The 18785-nt window shown below is 50.8% G+C and overlaps 1 protein-coding gene across 1 annotated transcript in view; it reads left to right on the top strand.

Annotated features, from left to right (window-relative positions):
* The window catches only part of LOC135999333 (olfactory receptor 14A16-like), a 29016-nt gene that overhangs the window by 1149 nt on the left and 9082 nt on the right, over positions 1–18785 (top strand). The gene's annotated exons all lie outside the window — the stretch shown is intronic.

Consider the following 18785-nt stretch of genomic DNA (forward strand, 5'->3'; position numbering starts at 1 on the left):
ACTTCATTTTCACTATATCCTTCCTGCAAGGCCTGTTTGGAGCTGCAGGGACAGTTCCTGTGTGCATGGGAGGAGGGGAAGATAGTCCAGCCTGGCAGCCCTGCCAGGGAGCACCAGCGCTTGGCCTTCCAGAGCTGTTCTCGTTCCACTCCCACACTCTCCTTCTCATCCCTTGTGTTGGTGCAAGGCCTGAGTGCTCTGGCAGCCTGGTCACCGTCCTGCTGTGTGTCAGTCCTGTGAGCGCTGGCAGGGACAGGCAATGGGCACTGCTGTGACAGAGCTGGCCTCAGAACAGCCTTTCCAGAAAGAAAGGTGATCTCCTATGGTCAGGGCCAGAAGGTTTAGCTCTTCTTACAAAGATTCTCTCAAGAACATGCCCAAAAAAGTGGCCACAGATGCAAACACCAGTGTCCAGCTGCACAGTGTGTGTGTGCAGGGCTGGGCACTCAGCAGTGTCCTCTCACAGCCAGGCCTCCTGCCAGAGACCTGCAGGACCAGCAGAGCAGGGGCTGGGCTGTGCCCCTGTGCACTGGACACCCCGTGGAAGCTGCCCCAGGGCATCGTCATGGACTGGCCCCTCACAACCTCCATTTCCAGCACTGCTCTGTCACACCAGCTTGGAGAATTTGTTCCAGAATGGGTAGGTCAGAAGTCCATGTTTGCATTGTACAGATGAGATGTGAGCACGCACATCATGTACATGAGGTGAGATGAAACCGAGTGAGCACAAACACCATCAGCTATTCCTGGGAGTTCCATGAAGGCCTGTGGGACAGACAGTGTCCCAAGATCACTTCACACTGGGAGTAACAGCTCATGGGAAACCACCCACTGGGATCTTCTTCCTTGAACTGTGATCCCCGTGTCCATTCCTCATGACGTGGGACATCTCAGATGAGTGCAGAGCAGGGTGACACACCACAGGGCTGAGGTGTCTCACATCCCTTTGAGTGGCAACAGGAGGTCAGAGAGACACTGTGACTCCTGCCTCTGTGAGTAAAAGGGACAGACTCTGTCTCTGAACATCCCTGGGTGCATAAGCAGTCCTGAGACCAGCTCAGACATGGATGCCTGATGGAACCCTGGCATTTCTGTGTGTGACTCCGGGAACAAACCCCACTGGCCCAGGGAGATTCATCTCAGCTCCCTTGGACAGGCTCATTGCAAGTGCTCCTGTCTGCTATGTCACCCTTGCCCATGATTCTGGATTGTGCTTTCAAAAGTGACAGCAGAAACACGGGAGTTCTGAGGTCCTGGGGAACGGAAGATGTCAAACCCATCTTCAAGAAGGGCAGGAAGGAGAATTTGAAGAATTACAGGCTGTTATTCCGTCCCTGGGAAGGGAATAGGCCGCATCTTCCTGCACCAATCTCCAGGCACCTGAAGGACAAGAAAGGGATTGCTGAACCAAAATGAGCAGAAAACCCAGTGAGTCCCAAGAAATGCTCTGAACCCATTCCAGAGCTTTAGACCCCCGGGAAAGAGCTCAGTGACAGTGCAGCCCATGCAGTTGCATCTGTGTCCCTCACTGAGCAGCACAACCAGTGTGGAGTCACCCCATGGTCCTGCAGCCAACCTGCTCTGTAGAGCATCAGTGCCAGGTTGGAGCCCTGTGGGGAGCACAGGGAAGGGGCCAGGAGCACCAGACCAGATCAGAGGAGGGATGGGGGGAGATCAGACAGGAGCTGACCGGGGCTGGAAATTGCCTTGGAGAGAAAAATGCTGGTGTTCAGCTGCCCCAAGATAATACCCAGAGTTCAGGGTGCAGGGCCAGAAGTCCTTGCTGTCCTGGTGCTTCACCAGGCCCTGGAAGTAGCTGGAGAAGGATTGGTGTCCCCCACTTGCAATCTTTTAGTGCATCATCCCTCGTGAAGGGTGGCATGGAAAGCAAGTCTGGGACTCTGTGTCAGGATTTGCACCGAAGAAAGTATTCGCCCAGAAGCCACATCATTTTGCTCTGGTACTTCAGTCCTGGTGCTCATCACATGTCCTTAAGACAAACTTATGCACCCCTCTTGTCAACCTTACCCCAAAAGTCACCCCTAGACAAGGCTCCTGAGCTGGGGCCGAGCTGGAGAACTGGGGTCCAGCTGTGACCAGAGGAAGGACAAGGCCTGTCCTGGGTCCTCTAAAGGGCCAGCAGCCTCTGATCTCCACCAGAAAAGGCAGCATGCAGGAAACTGTAGACCATCCCCATGCCCATTGGAGGCCCTTAGGAAGAGTTCCTCTCTCCAAATATCCAGCCCAGCTTGTTGCTGCATGAACAACCAGGAGAAACTGCCCCAGGACCCTCATTCCAGACCCCATCTCCTCCACCCCATACAGGCAGTGCTCTCCCCCTTGTCACTGAGGTGGTTCCAGGGACCCAAGGGACACCTGTGGGGAGGAGATGTTGGGTAGGGACAAGGTGTTCTTCAGTGCTCCTCATGGTACCTCCTGCTGGGCTTTGTGCCGCTGGTCACAACCCTCTGAGCCTGGCTGTTCAGTCAGTTCTCAGTGGTGCTAAACAGGAATATGCCCATGAGCACATTGGGCTGCACTGGGAGGAGCGTGGCCACCCAGCCAAGGGCAGTTATTGTCCATCTTGACTCCACACTGGTGTGGTCACATCTGGAGCGGGGTGTCCCAGTGGGAGGTTCCCCACTCTGCAGGAACGGGGAGGAGCTGTCGTGTGGCCAGAGACAGTCTGGGTCATGTGTGGAGATGTTGAGAGACCCAAACTTCTTTAGCCTGGTGAAGTGGAGGCTGAGGAAACGTGCTGTTTTTACTGAGATTGAGTTAATTTTCTTCATGCATTTTGAATCTCTCTCCTTCATAGCTACTACAGTCTTTTGTTTAGATTTGCTATGAGAATAATAACGCTGTTTCTTCCCTGGGATAGAGTTAATTTTTTCTTTTAGGAGCTTTACAGTGTTTGCCATTTGGTATGAAAGGAATGTCAGAACTCACTGATATCTTGGCTGTTGTCAGGGAAACCAAGGACTTCTTTGGCCATCCAGCTGCAGATGCAAATTGGCAGGAGGGGACACAGACAGGACAGCACCTGGATTGACATGCAGGCTGATCAATGAAATATTCCCTGTGATTAGCGTCATGCTCAGTATAAAGCCGGAGCTGGCTTTTAGGGCTTGTTACATCCGTTATTTTGGGTTTTCCGGCTGGTTTGGTTAGTTCCATTCAGAAGTTTCGTTCTGTCTGGAGTTCGATGTTAGTTCGGCCTTTTGCTGTTCTGCCATTTTGCAGTTGGCCCTTGGGCCTTTCTGCCTGTCGCCTTTTTGCTCTCTCTTGCTGGGATTGGCTGTTCAGGACCAAGGTGCTCCCTTCTGCAGGACTGTCTGTTCTGTGTGACTGGAGTTACATGAGGGATTGCACAGAGTATGTTTTCTTAATTTAATTTATCTATTTCTATTTAATTTACCTTGACTATTAGTGAAACCAAGGACTTCTTTGGAGTCCAGCTGCAGGTGCAAATTGGTAGGAGGGGGCACAGACAGGACAGCACCTTGATTGACACCCAAGTCAATCAACGAGCTATTCTCTACCATTAGCATCATGCTCGGTATAAAGCTGGAGATGCCTTTTCCAGCTAGTTCATTTCAGTTTTCCGGCTACTATGGTTAGCTCTGTTGGGCTTGCACTGAGTAGCGTATATTTTACTTTATGTATATTGTAGTATAAGTATATTATTATTAGTAGTGTATTATTTTTATTGGTTTTATTGTCATCTTATATTTTTTTCTAAACCCACAAGTTTCTCCCTTCCCTTTCAGTTCTCTCCCTTATCCCACTTGGGGACTGGGAGCAGGATGTGAGCAGCTCTCATGGTCTTAGTTGGTGGCTGTGGTAAAACCATGACAAGAAAGAGTAGTAGTAGCTTCAGAAATCTTGAAAATCACTTTCCGAGATGATGGCATGCTTGTTTGGTTGGTTTTTTTTTTGGTAATGGGAAACAGCATGAGAAAGGAAAACCATCAGAAACTGCAGCTCTGGAGGTCCAGAGTGGACCTCAGGACAAAGAAATGTCATTCTGAGCACAGTACTAAGGTCATTCAGAAGGACTCTGGATCAGCCATGGCTTTGTGTTTCAAGGAACAGCTGGTGGGGATGGAGAGACAGCAGCACGGGTGGGGACACACTGGGGTGAGAACTAGCTGGGGAAGCGCATGGGGTGTCTGCAGCCTGTGGGGAAACAGCCACAGGCCTGGGACAGTGTAGGATGGACCGTGGTGGAGATGGCCAAGGGTGCTGGCAAGGCTGGATGTCCCTGGAAGTCACAATGTCTTTGTCCCCTTGGCTATGGCTGATGTCCCTGACAGCGAGGCCGAAGAGGAGACACATGGTTGTCATGGCCATGGCGCCCCATTGCCTCCTTGCACCCCCCAGGGAGTGTCACACCATTGTCCTGCACTGGGCATCATCCCCACATCCCCAGGAAGAGCCCTGAGACACGCGTGAGGGACAGGATCTCCCTTCCCAGGGGCAGGGGGTCAGGGCTTGGCCATTCTCCTTCATCAAACAAATCAAGGGTTTTCTCAGCATCAGAGCTGCTGCACTTTGCCTTTGCCTGATGAAATCACTGCCTCCAATTATCTGCTCTAACGAGTCCCTGGGGAGGCTTTGTCAGTAACAGCCCTCAGTGGGGCCCATTAATGCTTCAAGGTACTTTGGGCTTTGCTTCTGACTTGGGCTTCTTGAGGAGATTCTTCAGTCTGTCCTTGGTATCTGAGGTTCATGGACTCAGCACCAAATACGCCATGGGGCTCATTAAAACACAGAAAGCCCTAACGAGCAATGTTTCTTTCTATAATTTTCTTCAAATCTTCAAGACTTGTAGAACTAACTGGAGAGGTTTCAATGGGACACTTACTGATGAAGATTTCAAAGAAGATTTCATAAAGGAGGGTTTTTTCTTTCAAGGGTATTTTCTGTCATTTTTCAGTGTATAGAGGAAGTGACAGCAGCATTCTGCAATGGACATTGATCCAGAGGGTCTCCTGAAGCCATCTGGACAGGCAGGAGAACAGTCCCTTGAGGCTGGACACTGTATGGACACCCTTGCTCCTCACCGCCCACCCCCAGTCTGCCCGTTCCCTCATTGGCCACCTGGGACTGGCATCACTTTTCTTCACATCAGACTTCTGCACTGAGCTCTGCAGGTGGATGCTGCAGCTCCTGCACACCAGCTCCCACCTGCTCTCCTGTGTAAACACCACACAATTCCATAAACACTAAACCACTTTCCTCAACTGTGTGTGTAAGCTGGATCTAATGAGGTCCACCATCCACACGGGACATCCACACAAGAACTGTTTTAGACAAAGAGATAGGAAAGAATAGGTATAAACCCAATTAACATGTTGACTACCATGTTAATTAAATCTCTGAAGAATGGGGCAAGTTTGTAACTCCCCGAAGCTCAAAGCAGAAACCAGAGAGTTGAGAGGCAACTGAGTGACCAAAGAGCAAGTGGAGGAGGAAACCTGAGAGCACTGGGAAGGGCAAACGTCCAGACAGTCTGCTGGAAAGTTGTCCTTTGACATGGACATTTAATCAGGAGAGGTGGAAACTCCTGAATGATGAGGGAGATGAAATAATAGAGTGCTGGAAATAGAAGTACAGGGGAAGACCAATATTTGTTTTTGTACTCTTAGTACACTTCCTGGTAATTCACTTTTTAGCATTTTTTTGTGTTTCTGGTGGGGGTTTTTTTGTTTGTTTTGGATTTTTGTTTTAATATGTTAAAAATAAGCAAAAAACCCCAGAAACAAACAAAACAAAACAAACAAAAAACAAAAACAAAACCCCAAACCAAACCACAAAACAACCACAACAACAAAGTGCACCTTTCCAGGCAGACATCAGTCATCTGTTGTCTCACCATAAACATCCAGTGCCATTTTCGGGGCCCCAGTGCACGGGAGGTGCTGGCCTGGGATTGGCATCTATCACAGAGGACCTGGGGGAGACCAGAGCACCTTGCAATGCAGTGGAGCCTGGGCAGGGGTTCCTGGGGCATCTACACTGGCACCAGGTGTCTGTGTCCCTGGAGCTGAAGACATTTGTGTCCTAAATCCATTCCCAGTTCTGGAAAACTCTTTCCTTTTCAAAGAAAAGAAACCCTCCCAAAGAAAAAAAGAAAAATAAAGACAAGTATGTTGACACCTTCCTTTGCTTTGGATCTTTGTCTTCAGTTCTTCTTATTTTAATTTTTGTTGACATTAACTGACATCTGATAGGCCTGCAGGCATTAAGCCAAGATCATTTTGTGTCTTGCATAGCGCCCCATGCCCTCTAAACCTTCCCTGCCCAGGACTCCTCACACTTTGCCCAGAGCGAGTCACACTGAGCTGTTGACTGGTTCACTGGTTGAGATGTTGGTTTAGATGGTCACCTCCAGCACAGCTGGATTCATGGCCCATAATCGTCTGCTCTGACCAGTCAGAAACAGAGCCCAACATCACAATGGGATTGTAAGAGAACTGAGGTTTAAGGGACCTCAGGAGTCTGCAGTCCAACCTGTCACAAACTGGGTCAGACCAAGGTGTTCAAGCCTTGATTTAATCAGAGATTGAAAACCTGCAAGGACAGAGCCTGTGCAGCCTCTCTGGGTGACCTGAGACAGCACTTGGCTGAGCTCCTGGGGAAAAAGCTTTTCCTTATTTCCTGGCTGAACCTCTCTCACCTTCCACCCATTCTCTTTTGTTCTTCTACCACGCACCATGGTGAAGAGCCTGGCTGCGTGTTCTCCATGGCCTCCTGTAAGAGTCGGTTCAAAGAACAGTATTTGCCTGAATATCGCCATCAGGGACTTGGAGAACAGATGCCCTGATAGAAAGAACTGTACAAGGACTTGGAGAGAGGCCTGAGGAAAAGAATTGTGTTGTACAGGTCTCTCTGACCTGGGGCTACAGGTAACAATAGCTGCTGTCCAGAAGATGATTTCACCTGCTGCCTCAGCCAAAATTGCCCCCACCTCTTAGCTGCTACTCAGGCCAACAATGAAGAGCATGCAGAGAGGCTGGCAGAGGGTCTTGAGGTCACCCAGCAGACCAGTAAGAGACCCCTGAACCGAGGTGATGCAGGCACAGACAAGTTCTGGCAAGCAAAGCAGGGACTATTTGGGCCTGCACAGTTCAGCCTGGATTGCGAAACAAAGGCAGAGATTGGCCTCAATCAGTGGGAGAGGGGACGGGTGAAGAAGAATAAAAGGTGTCTTGTGACTGAACATCATTGAGATGTCCCCACCACAGGATCGCGGATCACGATGGAGGACCGGCAGGACGCTGTACGGGACCTGAGTCCATAGGGACGCCTTTGGACTCATGGTGGTAGTTCATGCTCTTTCCCCCTTTTTTTCTCTTCCCCTTTTCTCCACTTTCTCTATCGCGTGCCGCTTTATGGGCAAAATAATAAAGTTAACACCGTTTGATTGAATTATAACCCCTTGGCATTTTGGTCGCTTCAAGATCAAGGTAAACGAACCACCACGAGTACATCATCGAATGGACCGTGACATTAAACCGGTGTCATGGACAGGATTCTGAGAAAACAGAGGAGTGCAGGTACTGTGTGGTCTGTAATAGGAGAAGAAAGTTTCGCTCCAGCCACACCTGGCCCTACACCCAATAAGGTGAGAGGTGTCCAGAAAACAAGGGGGGCGATTCAGATTTCCCGCACACCACACACACCTTGGTGTTGAGCGCTCCAAACTTGAGTTGAGGGCTCCGTCTCTCAGATCTCAAAGTGCAAAAATGGGTGTTGTTCTCATTGATGAGAATTGCCTGCTAGGGAGAGTGAAGGGGCAATCCTGTGTGTTTGCGTAACTAAGTTGAGCCTGCCCATAGCAGATTTTTGGCCCCTCCAACCACTCGGGAAAGAGAAGGGTGACACAGCAGTTGCTGTGGGTTTGTATAACTAAGTTGTGCCTTACCGAAGTGGGTTTGGCCCCTTCGTAATAAGAATGACTGAAAAGGCTGATAATCAAGATTTTTGGTTAGGGAAAGATCAAGACGCTCTACACACTTTTAGCAAAGTATGGGGCTCGACCCTCCGTACTTGGAGAAGACTGGGCTCGTGATAATTGGGCTAATTGACAGAGTGTAGTGGGCTGAGTGATTTCTCTACAGCCTAAGTCTAACTACAGATCAGATAAGAACAAAGCTATAGTCTGGGCTGTCCTAGGAGCCAGCCTAGTCGCAGTGATCAAAGATTGCCTCAGGCAACATAGTAATGAAAGCAAAATTATAGAATCCCTTGAAAATCTGGTGCAGATTTTGCAAAAAACAACCTCTAGTTTAGAAGAATAATTAGGAAATTGTTCACAACAGTTAGAAAAAGAGAGGGAAGAAAACGGCTCATTAAAAGCCACACTAAAAGGAGGAATGCTTAAAAACCACAGGAGTGCTGAGGGAGCAGGAGCTAGCGGAGAAAAGTATCCGACAAATAAATCAAATTTACCCTCGGAAAGAATTGGAGGAGACAAGAAAACGTGATGAGGAATACCCACACGTGAGACCCTTAGTGAAAACAGAATATTTTCCTGCAAATGAAGAGGATACTGACCCTTATATTACAACTAAGCAAACACCTTACACTGCCACCGAACTGGCAAACTAAAGAGAGAGTATGGGCGCCTCCCTAAAGAACCTAAAATGGAGTACATGTGGCACATATCCCTAACTGGGGGAGACCAAATTCAGTTAAGTGAACAGGAAGCTCATGGTTACTGGAGGCGTGAGGTTTTCTTAACAACTGGTGACAGACGTGCCCCGTAGTCCCTAACCCTGCAAGCTGCTTATTGGGCTGGAGGGCTAAACCCTTTAGATAGGGGAGAGCCCCTGGCAGTCACTGGCACACCTGATCAATTGCTAGAAAGTGCACACAAAGCTGCCTGCTTGCAAATGATACATGAAAGAAAATTGATTCCCGAATGTGAATCCTCAATGATGCTGGCAGTGAGTCCTGACATGATGACTCCCTTGATAAGGGGACTTCCAGAGACACTTAAACCTTCAAAGGACAATCGCATTGATGAGCCCAGTAGAAAGACTGGAAGGTTTGATCAGAAGCCAGGGTACCAGAAGTGGGTGCCAGAGGGATTGACCTGACACTGCCATTGATTCACTGTTCACCCTTGCCCCGACTTCCCCCAACCAACCAAATACTAAAAAGGTGTGGACGTGGGGGGAAGCAGCACAAGAATTGATACATTATAATAGGAAATATGGCCCTGTAAAAATCCTAGAAGGAAGGTCGAGAGGAATCCGTCACATTGAAGTCAAGAAACTGCCCCTTTCTACCGGTACTGCTGCTGCTACCAGTGCTGCGAGAAAGAAGAATCCGCATATTAGAAGAGGAAAGGGGGAACAACCTAAGATCCGACAACAATGGTGGGTTTTGGGAATTAAAAAGGGAGTTCCCGGAGATATAATGGAGGGCTTACTTACCCCTTGATAAACTGAGTAAACTGGTGTCAAGGTGGCATAATCCAAAAGAACATTCACAGAGCATGAAAGAAGTCCTACCCATTATACCTTCAGCTCCCTCCTCCACCGAGGATGAAACTCTCCCAGAAACAGGAAAACAAGAACCTGCATTCCCTCCATTCTGCACTCGTACCTGAGGGCAGGACGTGACAGGCTGTGGATATTACAACATAGTCCAGAAGATTCTCAGTCTCTCTGGGCACCTCCTTTGCTGAGGACCCTGTCAATTGACTGAGGGTCCCACCCCTCCTGCCCCCCAGCTGGTGCAGGTGAAGTCACCCTGCCCGGGGCAGGGGAGGATGTGACTGTCAGCACCTTGGTACCACCCTGGTGTGTACGTGGGGACAGGCACAGTGGGGCACAAAAGGTGCGAAGGAGCCATCAACTGCCCCATTGAAGGCTCTGGATCTCAGGGGGATGTGCAACTGCCACAGTGGGGCATTGTGATGTCACTGGTGATGTCACAAAGGACCCCGCTCAGACACCCCTTCAAAAGCAGGGCCGGGGGTGCAGAGCTGTATCCTCTGGCAGGACAGGGAGGTGGCCACTCCACCGTGACCTGGTCCTGGTGAAAGAAAAGATGTGGCCGCAGCCGGACATGCTGCCGTAGCCGGCACTGCTACCAGAGCCGCTCTCGCTGCCGCTATGTCCCATCCCTGAAACTGTGAGGCCAATAAGAGCCAAAATTTCCCATCCCTGCACACCTTGGGCCACGCAGGATAAAATTTCCTGTCCCTGGACCCATTAGGGCACCAAGACCTAAAATGTCACATCCCTGGACCCCTTGGGCCACCGAGAGCCAGAACGTCCCATGCCAGAACCCGGATATCCCATCCCTGGAGACTTTGAGACCAAGACCTAAAATGTCCCATCCCTGGATCCAAGATGTCCCATCTCTAGACACTTTAGGCCACCCAGGCCCAGATATCCCACCTCTGGACCCCATGAAACCATCAAGACCCAGGATGACCCATCTTTGGAAACTTTGGGGACACCAAGTCCTAAGATGTCCCATCTCCAGCAACCTTGGGCCACTAAGATCAAGATGTCCCATCCCTGGACACTTTGGGCCACCAAGACCTAAAATGTCCCATCCCTGGATCCAAGATGTCTCATGGCTGGAGACTTTGGGCCACCAAGACCTAAAATGTCCCATCCCTGGATCCAAGATGTCTCATGGCTGGAGACTTTGGGCCACCAAGATGCGGGATGTCCCATCCCGGGACCCAAGATGTCCCATCTCCAGCCCCCTTGGGCTACCCAGGCCAAGATGTCCCATCCCTGGAAACTTTGGGCCACCAAGACAAAGGATGTCCTATGTCTGGATCCTTAGGCCACGAAGACCTAAAATGTCCCATCCCTGGACACTTTGGGCCACCAAGACCAAGATGTCTTATCTCTGGACACTCTGGAACACGAAGACCAAGATGTGTCATCTCTGGACCCAAGATGTCCCATCTCCAGCCACCTTGGGCCAACCAGACCCCTGATGTCCCATCCCTGGAACCCTTAGGCCAACAACATGTCCCATCCCTGGACTCTGCGAGGCCATTAGGAGGCAAAATTTCCCATCCCTGGATCCCTTAGGTGACCAAGGCCAAGATGTCCCATCCCTGAAAACTAGGAGGTCACCAAGATCAGGATGTCCCATCCCTGGACCACTTGGGCCACCCAGACCCAGGATATCTCACCCCTGGACCCAAATTGTCCCATCTCCAGCCCCCATGGGCCATCAAGAGCCAAAATTTCCCATCCCTGTATCCCCTGGGCTACTCAGAGCAGGAGGTCCATCCCTGGACCCCTTCAGCCACCAAGACCTAGAATGTCCCATCCCTGGACACTTTGGGGACACCAAGACCCAGAATGTCCCACCTCTGGACCCAAGATGTCCCATTTCCAGCCATCCTGGGCCACCAAGATGTTAAATGTACCATCCCTTGGACCCCTTGGACTACCCAGGCCAAGATGTGCCATCCCTGGACCACTTAGGCCACCAAGACCAAGGCCACTGTGAGCCAGGATGCCCCATCTCAGACCTCCGATGTCCCATCCCTGGAAACTTTGGGCCACTGGGACCAAGATGTCCCATCCCTGGATCCAAGATGTCCCATCTCTGGACCCAAAATATCCCATCCCTGGACACTTTGGGCCACCAAGATGCAGGATGTCCCATATCTGGAACTTTTAAGCCACCATGACCCAAAATGTCCCATCTCCAGGCATCTTGGGCCACCAAGACCTACAATGTCCCAACCCTTGGGCCCATTGGACCACCCAGGCCGAGATGTCCCATTCCTGAACACAAGAAGTCCCATCCCTGGACACTTTGGGCCACCAAGACCCGGATGTACCATCTCCAGTCATCTTGGTCCACCAAGACCAAGATGTCCCATCACTGGACCCCTTGGGCCACTAAGACCCAGAATGTCCCATCCCTGGACACTTTGGGCCACCGAGACCAAGATGTCCCATTCCTGGAGTGAAGATGTCCCATCTCTGGACCCAAAATGTCCCATCCCTGGACTCTCTGGGCCACCAAGACCCAGGATGTCCAAACCCTTGGAGCCCCAGAGCTCCCAGGCCAAGATGTCCTATCCTTGCACCGAAGATTTCCCATTGCCAGACACTTTGGGCCACCAAGATGCAGAATGCCCAATCTCCAGCCCCGTTGGTCCACCAAGACCAAGGATGTGCCATCTCTGGACCCAAAATGTCCCATCTCCAGCGCCCTTGGGCCATCAAGAGACAAAATTTTCCATCCCTGGATACCTTGGGCCACTCAGTGCAAGATGTCCCATCCCTGAAACCCTTAGGTCATCGGGACATAAAATGTCCCATCTCTGGACACTTTGGGCCGCCAATACAGAAAATGTACTATCCTGGGACCCCTTAGACCACCAAGACCCAAGATGTCCCATCCTTGGACACTTTGGGGACAATAAGACCAAGGACATCCCTTCTCTGGACTCAAGATGTCCCATTTGCAGCCATCTTTAGCCATCAAGATGTTAAATGCCCCAACCCATGGACCACCCAGGCTAGGATGTCCTATCCCTGGACACTTTGGGCCACCAAGACCTAAAACGTCCCATCCCTGGACACTTTGGGACACCCAGGCCTAGATGTCCCATCCCTGGACATGATGAGGCCACCAAGACTCAGGATATCCCATCCCTGGACACTTTGAGACACCCAGGCCTAGATGTCCCATCTCCAGCTCCACTGGGCCACCCAGGCCCCGACGTCCCATGCCTGGACCCCTTGGGCCAACCAGAACCAAGACCTCAACATCTCCCCCAACTTCATTCCACCTTATGTGGAGAGTGTTGAACTCCAAGACCTCAAAAATTCTCCCCAAACTTACCCCTTCCTCACCTGGGGATGTTCAACCCCAACCGTCTCCCTAACTTCACCGCGCCTCATTTAGAGGATGTTGGACCCCAAGACCAAACATCTCCCCCAATTTCACCCCACCTCACCCGAAGGAGGTTGAACTCCAGCTGAGACCCAGCATCTCCACCCAGTGTTGTCCCACCTGGGGAATAGAGAACCCAAGACCCCAAACACCTCTCCAGCTTTCTCCCACCTCATGTGGAGGGTGGAGAACCCCAATACCCCAACTATCTCCCCAACTTCACCCCACATCATATGGAGGATGTTGAACCCCAACCAAGACCCCAAACATCTCTCCAGCTTTGTCCCACCTCATCTAGAGGGTGGAGAACACCCCAAGACCCCCAACATCTTCCCCAGTGTTGTGCCGCCTGCAGGATGTTGAACCCCAACTAAGATCCGCAAACATCTCCCCAACTTCATCCCTCTTCACCTGGGAGCATGGAGAACCCAAGACCTGAACCATCTCCCCCAGTGTTGTCACACCTCACGCTGACGACTTTGAACCCCAAGACTCCAAGATCTCCCCAACTTTGTCCCACCTGGAGGGTGTTGAATCCCAACTGAGATCCTCAAACATATCCCAAAATTCATCCAACCTCATCTGGAGGCTGGAAAACCCAAGATCCCAACATCTCCCGTCAGCTCCTCCTGATTGGTGAGTGGAGGGGTGGGGCCTGTGGGCAGGGTCTGGGGGTGGGGCCTGCCAGGGGCAGTGGCCACTGCTGCTCTCCCAGGGAAGTTCATCTGGATCCATTTTGGGGCCACCAGGAAGTTGGTGTCACCCAACAAGATGTGTGAGTGAGCGGAGGGCCCAGCAGGGGGCATCTAGTTGGCCGGCATCTACTTGTCCATCATCCATCTGTTCATCCGTCCGTCCCTCCACATGGCCATCCCTCCATCTCCTCATCCCACCACCCACCTGACCCTCATTCTCCATCTCCTGGTGTCTCCACCCTCATCTGTCCGTATGTCCATCCCCACCTTCTCACCCACCTCCTGGTCCCTCCATCATCTCCATCTCCATCTCCATCTCCATCATCTCCATCTCCACCTTCATCTCCATCTCCATCTCCATCTCCACCTCCATCTCCATCTCCATCTCCACCTCCACCTCCATCTCCACCTCCACCTCCATCTCCATCTCCATCTCCATCTCCATCTCCGTCTCCACCTCCATCTCCACCTCCACCTCCACCTCCATCTCCACCTTCATCTCCATCTCCACCTCCATCTCCATCTCCATCTCCATCTCCATCTCCATCATCTCCACCTCCATCTGCACCTCCATCTCCACCTCCATCTCCATCTCCATCTCCATCTCCATCATCTCCATCTCCATCTCCATCTCCACCTCCATCTCCATCTCCATCTCCACCTCCATCTCCATCTCCATCTCCACCTCCATCTCCTGGTGTCTCTGTCCATCTGTCCATCCCGAGCTCCTCACCCACCACCCACCCGACCCTCCCTCTCTTGGTGTCTCTATCTCCTCATCCATCCGTCTCCTCACATCGCCCTCTCCTGGCCCCTCCATCTCACAGAATCACAGAAATCAGGGATTGGAAGGTATAAGAGTTGGTCCAAAGAACAGTATTTGCCTGAACATCTCCATCAGGGACTTGGAGAACAGATGTCCTGATAGAAAGAATTGGACAATGACTTGGAGAGAGGCCTGACGAAAAAAGTTGTGTTCTACAGGTCTCTCTGACCCGGGGGCTACAGGTAACAATGGCTGGTGTACAGATTCCACCTGCTGCCGCAGCCAGACTTGCCCCCACCTCCTAAAAGGAATTGTGTTCTACAGGTCTCTCCCACCTGGGGACAATAGCTGCTGTGCAGAAGATGGATTTTCACCTGCTGCCTCAGCCAAACTTGCCCCCACCTCCTCCCTGCTACTAAGGCCAGCGAAGCAGAGCATGCGCAGAGGCTTGACGAAGGTCTAGAGGTCACCCAGCAGACCAGTAAGAGACCCCTGAACCGAGGCGACGCAGGCGCAGACGGGTTCTGGCAAGTGAAGAGGGGACTCTTCAGGCCTGCGCAGTTCACCCTGGATTGCAAAACAAAGGCGGTGATTGGCCTCAATCAACGGGAGAGAGGAGGGGTGAAGAAGCGTAAAAGATGATTCCCAACTGGACATCATTGAGATGTCCCCACCAAAGGATCATGGATCATGATGGAGGACTGGCAGGATGCTGCTTTTGGGACCTGAGACCATAGGGACGCCTTTGGAACTCGTGGTGGTAGCTAATCCTCTTTTCCCCTTTTTTTTCTCTTTCCCTTTTCTCCACTTTCTCTATCGCGTGCCGCTTTACGTGCAAAATAATAAAGTTAACACTGTTTGACTGAATTGTAACCCCTTGGCATTTTGGTCACCTTAATTTTGCGCTTCGAGATCAAGGTAAATGAACCATCACGAGTCCATCATGGAATGGACCGTGACATTAAATTGGTGTCACGGACAGGATTCTGAGAATACAGAGGAGTGCAGGTGCTGTGTGGTCTGTAATAGGGGAAGAAAGTTTCGCTCCAGCCACACCTGGCCCTAACTAATAAGGTGAGAGGTGTCCAGAAAGTAAGGGGGGCGATTCAGATTTCCCGCACGCCACACACGCCTTGGTGTTGAGCGCTCCAAACTTGAGTTGAGGGCTCTGTCTCTGGGATCTCAAAGTGCAAAAATGGGTGTTGTTCTCATGTTGATGAGAATTGTCTGCTAGAGAGAGTGAAGGGGCAATCCTGTGTGTTTGCGTAACTAAGTTGAGCCTTCCCGTAGCAGATTTTTGTCCCCTCCAACCACTCGGGAAAGAGAAGGGTGACACAGCAGTTGCTGTGCTTTTGTATAACTAACTTGTGCCTTCCCGACGTGGGTTTGGTCCCTTCATAATAAGAATGACTGAAAAGGTTGATAATCAAGATTTTTGGTTATGGAAAGATCGAGACTCGTTCTACACACTTTTAGCAAAGTAAGGGGCTCGACCCTCCATACCCAGAGAGGACTGGGCTTGTGATAATTGGGCTAATTGACAGAGTGTAGTTGTGGATAACTTGTTAGGAGACATAACATGTATGTGTGGTAAGCAATCCAGGGCTCCACATGGCCGCGGTTTAGGTTTAGGCTGCCGCTTGCCGTCCTCTGCCAGCAGAGACATGGAACGTCACGGCGCGTGGACAGTGGCTGATCACCAATAGCAAATGGGGATGGGACGCGTGATCAGCGCATTGTAGCCAATCATTACTGTTTCTTTAGCGCGTGCTCAGGGAAAAAGTTCTATATAGTCTTTGTTGTTATGTTGAATAAAGGAGAATGATTTAACCCACATTGGGATGCTGTCGTTATTCTGGCCGACTCTTTCCGTCCAACGAGGCTCGTCCTAAGGATCCACTCCGACATGTAGTGGACCGAGTGCTTTCTCTACAGACTAAGTCTAAGTTTAGATCAGATAAGAACAAAGCTATGGTCTGTGCTGTCCTAGGCCAGCCTAGTAGCAGCAATTGAAGATCACCTCAGGCAACGTAGTAATGAAAGCAAAATTATAGAATCCCTTGAAAATCTGGTGCAGATTTCGCAAAAAACGATCTCCAATTTAGAACAATTAGAAAATTCTTCACAATGATTCGAAAAAGAGAGGGAAGAAAACCGCTCATTAAAAGCTACTCTAAAGGAGGAATGTTTAAAAAGCACAGGAGTGCTGAGGGAGCGGCAGCTAGAGGAGAAAAGTATCTGAGAAATAAATCAAATTCACCCTCAGAAAGAATTGGAGGAGATGAGAAAACATGATGAGGAAAACCCACACGTGAGACCCTTAGTGAAAACAGAATATTTTTGTGCAAATGAAGAGGATACTGACCCTCACATTACAACTAAGCAAACACCTTACACTGCCACCGAGCTGGCAAACTAAAGAGAGAGTATGGGCGCCTCCCTAAAGAATCTGAAACGGAGCACGTGTGGCACGTATCCCTAACTGGGGGAGACCAAATTTAGTTAAGTGAACAGGAAGCTAATGGTTACTGGGGGCATGGAGTTTTCTTAACAACTGGTGACAGACATGCCCCATGGTCCCTAACCCAGCGAGCTGCTTATTGGGCTGGAGGGCTAAACCCTTTAGATAGGGGAGAGCCCCTGGCAATCACTGGCACACCTGATGAATTGCTAGAAAGTGTACACAAAGCAGCCTGCTTGCAAATGGTACATGAAAGAAAATTGATTCCCAAATGTGAATCCTCAATGATGCTGGCAGTGAGTCCTGACATGATGACTTCCTTGATAAGGGGACTCCCAGAGTCACTTAAACCTTCAAAGGACAATCGCATTGATGAGCCCAGTAGAAAGGTTGGAAGGTTTGATGAGAAGCCACGATACCAGAAGTGGGAGCCAGAAGGATGCAGCAGACACTAGCATTGATTCACTCTTTACCCCTGCCACAACTTCCCCCAACCAACCAAATACTAAAAAGGTGTGGACATGGGGGGAAGTAGCACAAGAATTGATACATTATAATAGGAAATATGGCCCTGTAAAAATCCTAGAAGAAAGGTCGAGAGGAATCCGTCACATTGAAGTCAAGAAACTGCCCCTTTCTACGGGTACTGCTGCTGCTACCAGTGCTGCGAGAAAGAAGCATCCACATATTAGAAGAGGAAAGAGGGAAAAACCTAAGATCCGACAACAATGGTGGGTTTTGGGAATTAAAAAGGGAGTTCCCAGAGATATAATGGAGGGCTTACCTACCCCTTGATAAACTGAGTAAACTGGTATCAAGGTGGCATAATCCAAAAGAACATTCACAGAGCATGAAAGAAGTCCTACCCGTTACACCTTCAGCTCCCTCCTCCACCGAGGATGAAACTCTCCCAGAACAGGAAAACTAGAACCTCCATTCCCTCCATTCCGCACTCATACCTGAGGGCAGGACGTGACAGGCTGTGGATATTACAACATAGTCCAGAAGCTTCTCAGTCTCTCTGGGCACCTCCTTTGCTGAGGACCCTGTCAACTGACTGAGGGTCCCACCCCTCCTGCCCCCCAGCTGGTGCAGGTGAAGTCACCCTGCCCGGGGCAGGGGAGGATGTGGCTGTCAGCACCTTGGTACCACCCTGGTGTGTACGTGGGGACAGGCACAGCGGGGCACAAAAGGTGCGAAGGAGCCATCGACTGCCCCATTGAAGGCTCTGGATCTCAGGGGGATGTGCAACTGCCACAGTGGGGCATTGTGATGTCACTGGTGATGTCACAAAGGGCCCCACCCAGGCACCCCTTTAAAAGCAGGGCCGGGGGTGCAGAGCTGCATCCTCTGGCAGGACAGGGAGGTGGCCACCCCACTGTGGCCCGGTCCTGGTGAAAGAGGAGACGGGGTGGCAGCCAGACACGCTGCCATGGCTGGCACTGCTACCAAAGTCGCTCTCGCTGCTGCTATGTCCCATCCCTGGAAACTGTGAGGCCACTAAGAGCCAAAATCTCCCATCCCTGGACACCTTGGGCCGCTCAGGGTTAAATTTCCTGTCCGTGGACCCATTAGGGCCCCAAAACTTAAAATGTCATGTCCCTGGACTCCTCGGGCCACTGAGAGCCAGAATGTCCCATGCCAGACCCCGGATATCCCATGCCTAGAGACTCTGGGACCAAGACCTAAAATGTCCCATCCCTGGATCCAAGATGTCCCATCTCTAGACACTTTAGGCCACCCAGGCCCAGATATCCCATCTCTGGACCCCATGAAGCCACCAAGACCCAGGATGACCCATTCCTGGAAACTTTGGGCACACCAAGTCCTAAGATGTCCCATCTCCAGCCACCTTGGGCCACCAAGATCAAGATGTCCCATTCCTGGACACTTTGAGCCACCAAGACCTAAAATGTCCCATCCCTGGATCCAAGATGTCTCATGCCTGGAGACTTTGGGCCAC

This window comes from Caloenas nicobarica, chromosome 28, assembly GCF_036013445.1.
Source record: "Caloenas nicobarica isolate bCalNic1 chromosome 28, bCalNic1.hap1, whole genome shotgun sequence".
NCBI lineage: Eukaryota > Metazoa > Chordata > Aves > Columbiformes > Columbidae > Caloenas > Caloenas nicobarica.